This window comes from Arachis hypogaea, chromosome 18 (genome assembly GCF_003086295.3).
Source record: "Arachis hypogaea cultivar Tifrunner chromosome 18, arahy.Tifrunner.gnm2.J5K5, whole genome shotgun sequence".
Lineage (NCBI taxonomy): Eukaryota > Viridiplantae > Streptophyta > Magnoliopsida > Fabales > Fabaceae > Arachis > Arachis hypogaea.
Genome location: NC_092053.1, coordinates 17,858,042 through 17,870,068, shown reverse-complemented (window position 1 = coordinate 17,870,068; position 12,027 = coordinate 17,858,042). Strand labels below are relative to the sequence as shown.

At 33.3% G+C, this 12,027-nt stretch overlaps 1 non-coding gene across 1 annotated transcript; it reads left to right on the top strand.

Moving 5' to 3' along the window:
• The first annotated feature begins 275 nt into the window (after positions 1-275).
• Positions 276-383, top strand: LOC112773973 (small nucleolar RNA R71). Its single transcript, XR_003188490.1, has one exon. It is a non-coding gene; the product is annotated as a small nucleolar RNA R71 (small nucleolar RNA).
• Positions 384-12,027: the final 11,644 nt, after the last annotated feature.

Below are 12,027 nucleotides of genomic sequence, written 5' to 3'. Positions count from 1 at the left end.
ATCATATTGACTTGCTGAGTCAATATTTTATTCTGAGCCAATATGGCATTCAGAGTATCAATTTCAAGAACTCCCTTCTTCACAGGCGTCCCATTATTCACAGGATTCCTTTCAGAAGTGTACATAAACTGGTTATTAGCAACCATGTCAATAAGTTCTTGAGCTTCTGCAGGCGTTTTCTTTAGGTGAATGGATCCACCTGCAGAAGTATCCAATGACATCTTAGCTAATTCAGACAGACCATCATAGAATATATCCAGGATGGTCCATTCTGAAAGCATGTCAGAAGGACACTTTTTGGTCAGTTGCTTGTATCTCTCCCAAGCTTCATAGAGGGGTTCACCTTCTTTCTGTCTGAAGGTTTGAACATCCACTCTAAGCTTGCTCAGCTTTTGAGGAGGAAAGAACTTGGCTAAGAAAGCCATGACCAGCTTATCCCCGGAGTTCAGGCTATCTTTGGGTTGAGAGTCCAACCACACTCTAGCTCTGTCTCTTACAACAAAAGGGAAAAGCAAGAGCCTGTAGACTTCAGGATCTACTCCATTAGTCTTAACAGTATCACAGATCTGCAAAAATTCAGTTAAGAACTGAAAAGGATCTTCAGATGGAAGTCCATGGAACTTGCAGTTCTGCTGCATCAGAGAAACTAATTGAGGTTTCAGCTCAAAATTGTTTGCTCTAATGGTAGGGATGGAGATACTTCTTCCATGTAAATTGGAATTAGGTGCAGTAAAGTCACCAAGCATCCTCCTTGCATTATTATTATTTTCGGCTGCCATCTCCTCTTCTTGTTCGAAAATTTCTGAAAGGTGCTTGCTGGATTGTTGTAATTTAGCTTCTCTTAGTTTCCTCTTCAGAGTCCTTTCAGGTTCTGGATCTGCTTCAACAAGAATATTCTTGTCTTTGCTCCTGCTCATATGAAAAAGAGGGAAAAGAAAAATAATAATAATAATAGAGATCCTTTTTGCCCAGGTATAGAGGTTTCCTTATGTAAGTAGAAGAAGAAAAGAAGAGTAGAAGAAAAGAAGAAGAGAAAATTTGAACTCAGAGAGAGAGGGGGGGTTCGGATTTTTGGTGAGTGAGGAAGAGATGTTAGTAAATAATTAAATAAATAGAAGAGGATGAGAGGGGGAGGTTTTCGAAAATAATTTTTGAAAAATGGTTAGTGATTTTCGAAAATTAAAAGAAGAAATAAATTAAAATTGAATTTTGAAATAATTAGTTAATTAAAAAGAATTTTTTGAAAAAGAGGGAGATATTTTCGAAAATTAGAGAGAGAGGGTTAGTTAGGTAGTTTTGAAAAAGATAAGAAACAAACAAAAAGTTAGTTAGTTAGTTGAAACAAATTTGAAAATCAATTTTGAAAAGATAAGAAGATAAGAAGTTAGAAAAGATATTTTAAAATCAATTTTTTGAAAAAGTTATGATTTTGAAAAAGATAAGATAAAAAGATATTTTTGAAAAGATATGATTGAAATTAGTTTTGAAAAAGATTTGATTTTTTAAAATCACAATTAATGACTTGATTCACAAGAAATCACAAAATATGATTCTAGAACTTAAAGTTTGAATCTTTCTTAACAAGCAAGTAACAAACTTGAAATTTTTGAATCAAAACATTAATTGATGATGTTATTTTCAAAAATTATGTGATAAAGATAAGAAAAAGATTTTTGAAAAATATTTTTAAATTTTTTGAAAATAACTAAGAAAAATGAAAAAGATTTGAATTTTTTTGAAAAAGATTTTGAAAAGATAAGATTTTTAAATTGAAAATTTGATTTGACTCATAAGAAACAATTGAATTTTAAAAAGTTTTGAAAAAGTCAACTCAAATTTTCGAATTTATGAGAAGAAAAAGGAGAAGATATTTTTTTGATTTTTGAAATTTTTTTTATGATGAGAGAGAAAAACATGAAAATGATGCAATGCATGAAAATTTTTAGATCAAAACAATGAATGCATGCAAGAATGCTATGAATGTTAAGATGAACACCAAGAACACTTTGAAGATCAAGATGAACATCAAGAACATATTTTTGAAAATTTTTATATGCAAAGAAAACATGCAAGACACCAAACTTAGAAATCTTTCATGTTCAGACACTATGAATGCAAAATGCACATGAAAAACAAGAAAAGACACAAAATAAGAAAACATCAAGATCAAACAAGAAGACTTACCAAGAACAACTTGAAGATCATGAAGAACACTATGAATGCATGAAATTTCGAAAAATGCAAAATGAATATGCAATTGACACCAAACTTAAAAATTGACTCAAGACTCAAACAAGAAACACAAAATATTTTTTATTTTTATGATTTTCTAATTTTTTTGTATTTTTTTCGAAAATTATTTGTGAAAAAGAAAAATAAGGATTCCAACATTTTTAATATGAATTCCAGGAATCTTGCACTCTTAGTCTAAAGCTCCAATCTGAGGGTTAGACATGGCTTATTAGCCAGTCAAGCTTTAGCATGTAAATCAGGTGGATCTGGAACAGCAGCAGGTGGATTAGCAACAACTAGCTTGCTCTTGATAATGTTGGGTTGGAAGCCCCAGTCTAAATGAATTTAGACATGGCTTTACAGCCAGTCAGGCTTCAACATGCTTCATGAAACACTAGAATTCATCCTTAAAAAATTTTAGAATAATTTTCGAAAACAGATGAGAAATTTTTGAAAGATTTTTGAAAAATTTTTTGAAAATAAAACAAAAAGAAAATTACCTAATCTGAGCAACAAGATGAACCGTCAGTTGTCCAAACTCGAACAATCCCCGGCAACAGCGCCAAAAACTTGGTGCACGAAATTGTGATCTCAGGTAACGGCGCCAAAAACTTGGTACGCACGTCTTAATAAATCGTTTTTCATTCACAACTCCGATACAACTAACCAGCAAGTGCACTGGGTCGTCCAAGTAATAAAACCTTACGTGAGTAAGGGTCAATCCCACGGAGATTGTTGGTATGAAGCAAGCTATGGTCATCTTGTAAATCTCAGTCAGGCGGATATCAAATAGTTATGGAGTTTTCGAAAATAAATAATTAATAAATAGAAAATAAAGATAGAAATACTTATGTATATCATTGGTGAGAATTTCAGATAAGCGTATGGAGATGCTTTCGTTCCTCTGAACTTCTGCTTTCCTGCTGTCTTCATCCAATCAGTCTTACTCCTTTCTATGGCTGGCTTTATGTAAGGACATCACCATTGTCAATGGCTACTTTTCATCCTCTCTGGAAAATGGTCCGATGCGCTGTCACTGCATGGCTAATCGTCTGGAGGCATCACCGTGGTCAATGGCTGCATCCTATCCTCTTGTGAAAATGGTCCAAATGCTCTGTCACAGCACGACTAATCATCTGAGGTTCTCGATCATACTGGAATAGGATTCACCCTCCTTTTGCGTCTGTCACTACGCCCAGCACTCGTGAGTTTGAAGTTCGTCACAATCATTCAATCCCAGAATCCTACTCGGAATACCACAGACAAGGTTTAGACTTTTCGGATTCTCATGAATGCCGCCATCAATCTAGCTTACACCACGAAGATTCTGATTAAGAGATCTAAGAGATAATCATCCTATCTAAGGTGGAACGGAAGTGGTTGTCAGGCACGCGTTCGTGGGGGAATGATGATGATTGTCACGTTCATCACATTCACGTTGAAGTGCGAATGAATATCTTAGAAGCGGAATAAGTTGAATTGAATAGAAAAATAGTAGGACTTTGCATTAATTCATGAAGAACAGCAGAGCTCCACACCTTAATCTATGGAGTACAGAAACTCTACCGTTTGAAAATACATAAGTGAAAGGTCCAGGCATGGCCGAATGGCCAGCCCCCAAAACGTGATCAATATGATCCTAAGATGAACTAAAAATCATAAGATGTCTAATACAATAGTAAAAATTCCTATTTATAATAAACTAGCTATTAGGGTTTACAGAAGTAAGTAATTGATGCATAAATCCACTTCCGGGGCCCACTTGGTGTGTGCTTGGGCTGAGCTTGAATGTTACACGTGCAGAGGCTCTTTCTGGAGTTGAACGCCAGGTTGTAATGTATTTCTGGCGTTCAACTCTGGTTCGTGACGTGTTTCTGGCGTTTAACTCCAGACAGTAGCGTAGAACTGGCGTTCAACGCCCTTTTACGTCATCTAAACTCGGCCAAAGTATGGACTATTATATATTGCTGGAAATCCCTGGATGTCTACTTTCCAACGCAATTGGAAGCGCGCCATTTTGAGTTCTGTAGCTCCAGAAAATCCACTTTGAGTGCAGGGAGGTCAGAATCCAACAGCATCAGCAGTCCTTCTTCAACCTCTGAATCTGATTTTTGCTCAAGTCCCTCAATTTCAGCCAGAAAATACCTGAAATCCCAGAAAGACACACAAACTCATAGTAAAGTCCAGAAATATGAATTTAACATAAAAACTAATGAAAACATCCCTAAAAGTAACTAGATTCTACTAAAAACATACTAAAAACAATGCCAAAAAGCGTATAAATTATCCGCTCATCAATAGACATGTGAAAACAATTTCTATTTTTGGATTTTTTTTCATTGACTAGAACTTGATTTACTTCCAATTTTATCACAATTCTTATACATATTCTTATAAGATTTTGCATCTAAGTATTTTTTCAAGATTTTTGAAAAAATATCTCTGCTCATAGCTTGATTAATTTCTATTTTATAAATTTTGCTTATCTAATTTTAATCTGAGTTGTTTTGATGCAACACCTTTTATATTTCTTTTGAAAAAGTGAATTCATTCCTTTTTGAGTTTATCCATTCCTTGTGGACGCTACCATTGATTTTTAGTATTCTTTTCAACCCAACTTAGATTCAGTTCAAAAGAGTGCACAGTTCTTCCTCTTGATTGTTCCTTTCGAAGTTCTTAAATTCAAATTCCTTCCTAGGATTACAACTTGATTTTCTACCAACCTCGCACTTATTTTTATGCAAATTCTTATTTGATTATGTAAAATGTCTTTTAAGGTTTTCGAGAAAATATTTTATCCTTAGCCTAACTAATTTTCATTTCACAAATCTTGCATAATCTAGTTCGACTTGAAATTGTTTTAATATGACACAATATTTATGTTTTTACCAATTCTCTTGAATTTTGTAAATAATCACCCTGTTCTCTTTTAGGATTTCCATTGAAGTTCTTTGAAATCAAAATTCTTTCCTATTTGTATTTCAATTATTTCTTCTGACATACTTCACGACTTTTAACCATCCTAGTTTGGTGGTGACTAGAACCATTCCTTCATATTTTTGTAAACTTTGCGCTTCTCTAATTTGGTTTCAATTTATTTTGATCCAATTTACCACTACCCTTTTCTTGTTTTCTTTGGAGTTCCTAGATTCAATATTTCCTGTTAAGATGCGAAATGACTTTTTCTGAAATATTTTCTCATGTCCATACATTGTTGCTTAGTTGTAATCCTATGCCTCCTTCCGAATTCATGTGAATCTTATCCTTATCGCTTATTCTTCTCTTCTTGCGATTTGTATCTCTTTGAACATACGTAATGCATCTTAATATTATTGAATATCCTTATAAGGTGTGATTTCTAGTATATTCTTGGATTATTTTAAACTTTTTTTTTTAAATAAGGTTTGGTTTATTTTTATGCAAAGTTGTTTTTTGACTCTGCATTCTTTTACTTGGGCAGTGCCTCTCTTTGCTGTAACTTGAATTTGTTTTGGAGCGACAACCATCTTTTGAAATTTTAATAAAATCGCTTTTAACTTAGCTTACACTCCCTTATTTTAAAAATTTTTGTATGTGATTTAAATCTATTTTATTGTAATACATCTTCTTTTCCTTTTATAAGCAAAACTTTATTTCAAGTTTCCTTCCAACAAGATCGTAATTTTCATGCATGCTTAACATAAAAACGAGAAAAAAAATAATAGAATTTTTCTCTTAGCCAAATTAGTCTTTCCTTTCTCGAATTTTATGTAGTCTGTTTCAACTTGAATTTATGTTGAAATAATGTTACATTCATGCTTTTATTATTATGTTGAAAGATGTTTGTTATTTATCTTGTAGAACGTGAAATGATCTTTCCTTAAGATTTCTATTCTTTAAGAACAATGTATTCAAAAATATTTTTAAATCATACTCGAGTTCTCAGAGCTTTGTCTTTAGTTTTGAATATTCTTCTTTTGTAAACCTCATATTTGCTTGACTCAGCTTGAATTCGTTTCAAAATACTGCATTGTTTTTCATCTTATTGGTGTTATTAAATTCCTTCGATTCAAGAGTTACCCTTAAAGTTATCAGTTGATTTTCTTTTCAGCACTCTTTATTGCTTATTCATCCTTGTCTACTTGTGATTTCCACAATTCTTTCAAATTCTCGCGAACACGGTCCTTGTCACTGTTCTTTCTTTTCTATGGTCTATTATCCTTCTGAGTATACTCGAGATTAGTTTTGATGTCTTCTGCGACCGTTAGACTTAGTAAACGACACATTGGTCCTTTAGAACACGTTTGATGAGCACAAAAGGTGAAATTTGTAAACATACGACGTAGCAAAGAGTTGTGGAATCTTGTTTCATGTGAAAGAGTTTTATTGATGTTAAGTTTATGACTACTAAGATTTGCAAAGTATTTGATGAGGTTGAGAACCCTTGAATGAATTGATTGATGAAGTACGATTGAGAATGGTGGAGATAAGTTATGTTGAAATTTGAATAGTTAAATATCTGAGTTGGTGCGAGATCAGTGTGCGAATGTCAAGCACGTCGTTTTAACCCCAGCCAACTTTATAACCTATCACCACATTGCTTTACTACTACATGTTTGAACCATGTCGTCATTTGCATCAAGCTTACCTTGTAATTTCTGTCTTGTAATTGCACTCCTACCCTTATATCTTTATGTTATGTGGTAATCAAAGTATTTGAAACTATATAAATATGGATACTAAAATTCTTTGCTTTTTACACAAAGTGTTAAACCATGTAACGTTTTCTGTAATACGCTAATTTTCAAAGACGAAAATTTTTATAAGTTGGGTAGGGTGTAAGACCCAGAATTTTCGAAAAATTTTATTGTGAACTAATTTCAATTTATTTATTTATTAAATATTTTAATTTCAGAAATTATTTTATTAAAGCTAACTAAATCAATTTTTGATAATTAAATTAAAAATTTTATCTAATTTTACAATTATTGGGTAATTTTCATATTTAAATCATAAAGTTTAGGATTCGTAAAATAATAAGAATTTACATGATTTGATTTAAATAATTGTGATTTTAGAAATTAATACTTTAATTTTTATGAGTAAAAAAAATTAATTATATTATCTATAGTTATCAAATTAGAATTATTTATTTGAGAATAATTTGTAAATTGATAATTAAATAGTATTTTTTTTATAAATATTAGTGTTGGGTTAAAACAGGTTTTCAATTATCCTATTACTCTTAAACTTATAAAATTGTTATATTACTCATATGAATTTTACCTTAACTCTAAATTCCCAAATAAAACTCTAATTTTAACCAAATTAACCCTAACCCCCCTAAACTAACCCTAGCCACCACATTCGTTTTAATTTTTCCTAACCTCACCTGTAGAAGGGAGAAACAAAAGAAAGGAAAAGAAAGAAGAAGGGGGGCACGGGAGGAAGGGAGAGCTGAGAGGATGAGGGGGAAAGGAAGGGGATGGCGCCGGCGAGGCTAGGAGCTTCTGTCGCCGTCGAGTCATTGAGAAAGAGAGAGAGAGGCAGCGACTGGAAGGAGAGAAAGAAGCTGCCTTGCGTTTTGCTGTTGCCGCCGCCGTCGCCCTCATCCCGAATCGCCATTATCGCCGATGCAGGGAGAGGAGCCGTCGCGCCGCCACTGCTGTTAGGTTGCCGTGCTATCGTCAGAGAGCAGAGAGCATACACGAGGAAGGAGAAGCCCTGCCTTCGTGTCCGTCACCGCCGTCCTTCTCGCCATGAAGCCAACGCCGCCATCGTCATCATCACGGACTGCTGCTGCGCGTGACGCCGCCGCCGCCTCCGAGTCCGTCGCCGTCAACCAGAGCCACGAGCAGAGGGGAGAGATCCGCGAGGAAGGGAGGACCGCGACCCGTCCAGCCGCCGCGCACAGTCGCCGCTCATGTCGCCGGTGCCATCCTCGTCAAATCCGCCACCTCTGAAGCTTCTGGCCACGCCTTTGCCGCCGGAGAACGCCACTGCCGCCTAGAAACCGCCATTGAAGCCTAGGTCTGCTTGTCACCGTGAGTTTCTCTGTGGTACACCACCGTCGGATGCCGCCGTGACCACCACTGAAATCTACGCTGCCGTTAGTCACTGATAGAGGTATCTTTGCTGCCTCTATTTTGCTTTAGGTCCTTCGCTTCCTTAAACTTGTTCTACTTCTCTACTTTTACTCTATTTTCTGCTATAATTAGGTTGAATTTTGATGCTTGTGTTGCCGCGGAACTGTTGAAGCTGCTGCTAGTTCTGATTTTGTTATCTTGGTACTGGTCTGATCTTTTCCTTAGGTTTGGTCCATCTGTATGTTCTGTTTTATCACTGCTATGGTTTTCATGTTTTGATTTTAATTCTAGTCCTTACTTTGTCTTGAATCCCCATGGTGTAATTGCTTTTAATTCCTATCCAATCTGAATCTTTTATTTTGCTGCAACCATGGCCATTGCGGTGAAGACTAACATTACTGCTGTTTCGGTTGCTGCCATTGCCGTTCTAATCGTGTGAGAGTCGCATCTGCTGCCATGAATTAAAAGGAGAGGGAATTATCATGATAAATTTGTGCGAACTCGGTTAATCGAGGTAGGAGTTTTCTTAAAATTTATTTTATATTACAGAGTTGTGATAAATAAATATTGATGTAAAAAGATATATTTCTGTGATTATATTTGTCTTGTGGATGTGATGGTTTGTTGGACTGGTTTATTGGGTACTTGATTGTGTGAGTGGCGTATGGTTGTTGATAGAAACCGGTTTGAAATGTTATTTACTTGATTATTATGAAAGGTGGATTTTCGTGGTTTTGGAGGTTACTTGGTAATATAAATGAATCGATTTTGGAAATAATTTGAGATATGAAAATAAATTGATTTTGGGAGCGATTTGATTTTAAGTTGGTATGATTTTATAAATGATTTAATATTTGAGTTGATTTGATTTTAAAAAGAGTTTTATTGTTGGAATTGGGATTGTTAATGAATGGAATGGAAAGAGGATGATGATGCTTTTCTTTGAAATATGGTTTTTGAATGAATTTGGAAATGAGATTTGGATTGATGAATGATTATGATGTTGAGAATGTTGAGAAATGTTGAGATATGAACTTTGAATTATTCATATGGCTTATGAATTTGAATTATCTGAGATACGAGGTTCCCTGGATAAAGTACCATGGCTTGCCACCACGTGTACCAGGTCGAAAACTTGATACTCTGTTGACCCTACGATGTAAGTGTGACCGGACACTATATAAATTCCCGGAAATGTTACCCCCATTGAGCAATATTGATTATTTGAGAAAAAGCTATGCATAGACTCTTGGGGATGCACGTCGGGGGACAGTCTAAGGACAATTCAGACTTGTCGGGCTGGCTGGATAACCGACAGATGAGCCTCATCAGCCATAGGACAGGCATGCATCATATGCATTTGTATGCTTTGCTTGGGTTTGAACTTGTTTTGGTTTACCTAATTGCTAAACTATTCTTAACTACTACTTGAACTATTTGCTGTAACTACTACCTACTTATGCTTTCCTTGTCTGTCTTGCCTGCGTTTGTCTTGGCGTGCTACATTTGAGAATGAACTTTGGTGCTGAATTAATGATTGTGTTGTTTGATTGCGTGGTTGGTTTCTTATTAAGATTTTCTTATAAGAAGGGAAATGTTTCGGATTTCAGAAAGATTAAACATTGTTTCTTTGAAAAGGTTTTGAATGATTACCTACTGGTTTTTAAAGGATTCATAAGGCAATGATAATCACTGAGCTTGAAAACAATTTTTTTGTTAAATATCTTCTTATGACAACTTTGAAACTCCGTGGTGAGACCATGTGGTTAGGTTCTCACCCCCTACAGCTTTACCTTTTCAGGAACCGGATGAAGAAGCATTATGGAGAGTTATAATGCGTTTGGTTTATATACGTTGTTGTATTAATTAGATTACTTTCTTCCCTCGTCTTTGTTATCACAAGTTTGTAAGAGGAATATGAGTTGTATGTTTTATATGTATATTATATTATGAGTTATTATGTAAGGAGTCTTGTATATAAATTTATGCCTGCTTATATTTTTCTTAAGATAAAGTATTTATTTCCGGTTTTCAAAGAAATCAGCGATACAGTGTCGAGTCACAGGCTCCTATTTTAGTATTTAGTATGTAAAGTAGTCGTAATACTTCTTGCTATCAGAGTAGCGCAGCCGAAAGCGTGACTTTTGATAGTGAGGGTGTTACACCTACCTCCTCCTTTTACTTTTCCAAACTCCTAGAGAAGCACAACTCTAGGCAAACAATCCCCTCCTATTCCGTAGCCACCAAGACATCCACATGGTTCTTCTCAGATGGAGCATGATACCGACGATCTCAACGACTCAGTATGAGTACGAGTAGAGTTATTTACTTTGCTTTGAATATTTTGTATTATTAATAGATTGCGATTTAGACGAATATAAGTCTAAGTTTAGTTATTTATCTTGTTTTGAATCTTTATGTTAGAGGATTGTTTATTATCTTGATAAGTTTGCAAACTCATTATCTAATATTTAGGATAAATTTTATTTCTATATTTAAAAGTATATTTATCTCGTTATCTAATATTTAGTATAAATTTTATTTTTATATGTAAAATTTGATATGCATTAATTGTCTACTTTTTTGAAATGGAAAAAATTAATTAAAAAATATGACTATTAAAATCGACGAGAATGTTATCGTTTTTTTAATTTAAAAATCGACAGAAGAAAATAAAAAATAGCTGGCGACGATGTCAGTACTTTAATAATTAAATTGACGGGTAGTTTGTCAATTTTAATAAATCAAATATCGACACATTTGACGTCGATTTTACATAACGTGGAATTGTTTTTATTAAATATGTAAAACTCTTAAATTCATATTATCGACAAAAGAGTTATCGATTTTATTTAAAAAGTATCAACAGTCTGACAAGCCGTCGATTTTATTAAAATTTTAAAAAATCGATACATTTAAAAGCGACATGTTGCACCGTCAATTTTGTCATCGATTTTTAATATTATCGACAGCTCAACCATTAACTTTAACAGTATTTCTTGTAGTGTATTTTGATATAAAACTTTATAATTATCTTTTTATGTATAATTTTAATAGAGTATAAACCATAATTAATAGATAAATAATATATATAATTGATAGTATTTTGTACATAAATTATAATTTATTTATATAAAATTACGTATTATATTTATATTATTTGAGCCAACCCACTTATAAATTTTGGGTGAGTAAAACGTAAGCTTAAAAAATAAATTATTAAATTCGGTTAGAAATATAATTATTTATATGTCTTTTTTTATTAATTTAAACTTTGAAAAAAATAGTGTTATGATATGATATTAAAATTTTTATAACCGAAGGGTTTATAATTCGATTCTTATTATCTCTTAAAAAATAATTAGATAAGAGAAAGAATATATATATATATATATATATATATATATATATATATATATATATATAAATTTAAATAAATCCAAAAAATTTGTATTTAAAAAGACGTGTTAAAAATATAATTATTTATATATTTTTTATCAACTTAAATTAAAAAAAAGTAACATTATAACAAATTTAATTGTTAATGCATCTAGTCATAAATCTAGCTTAATTTTCATAAGTCAAAATTGAATGCAGATCAACTGAGGAGTGAGGATAGCTCACTTCCCGTCCCTGGTGAAATCTAAAACGGGATTTAAATATGGATCTGATGTTTGACAAATGATATAATCATTTTATTCAATTAATTGACCGCTAGAAAAGGTGAAAT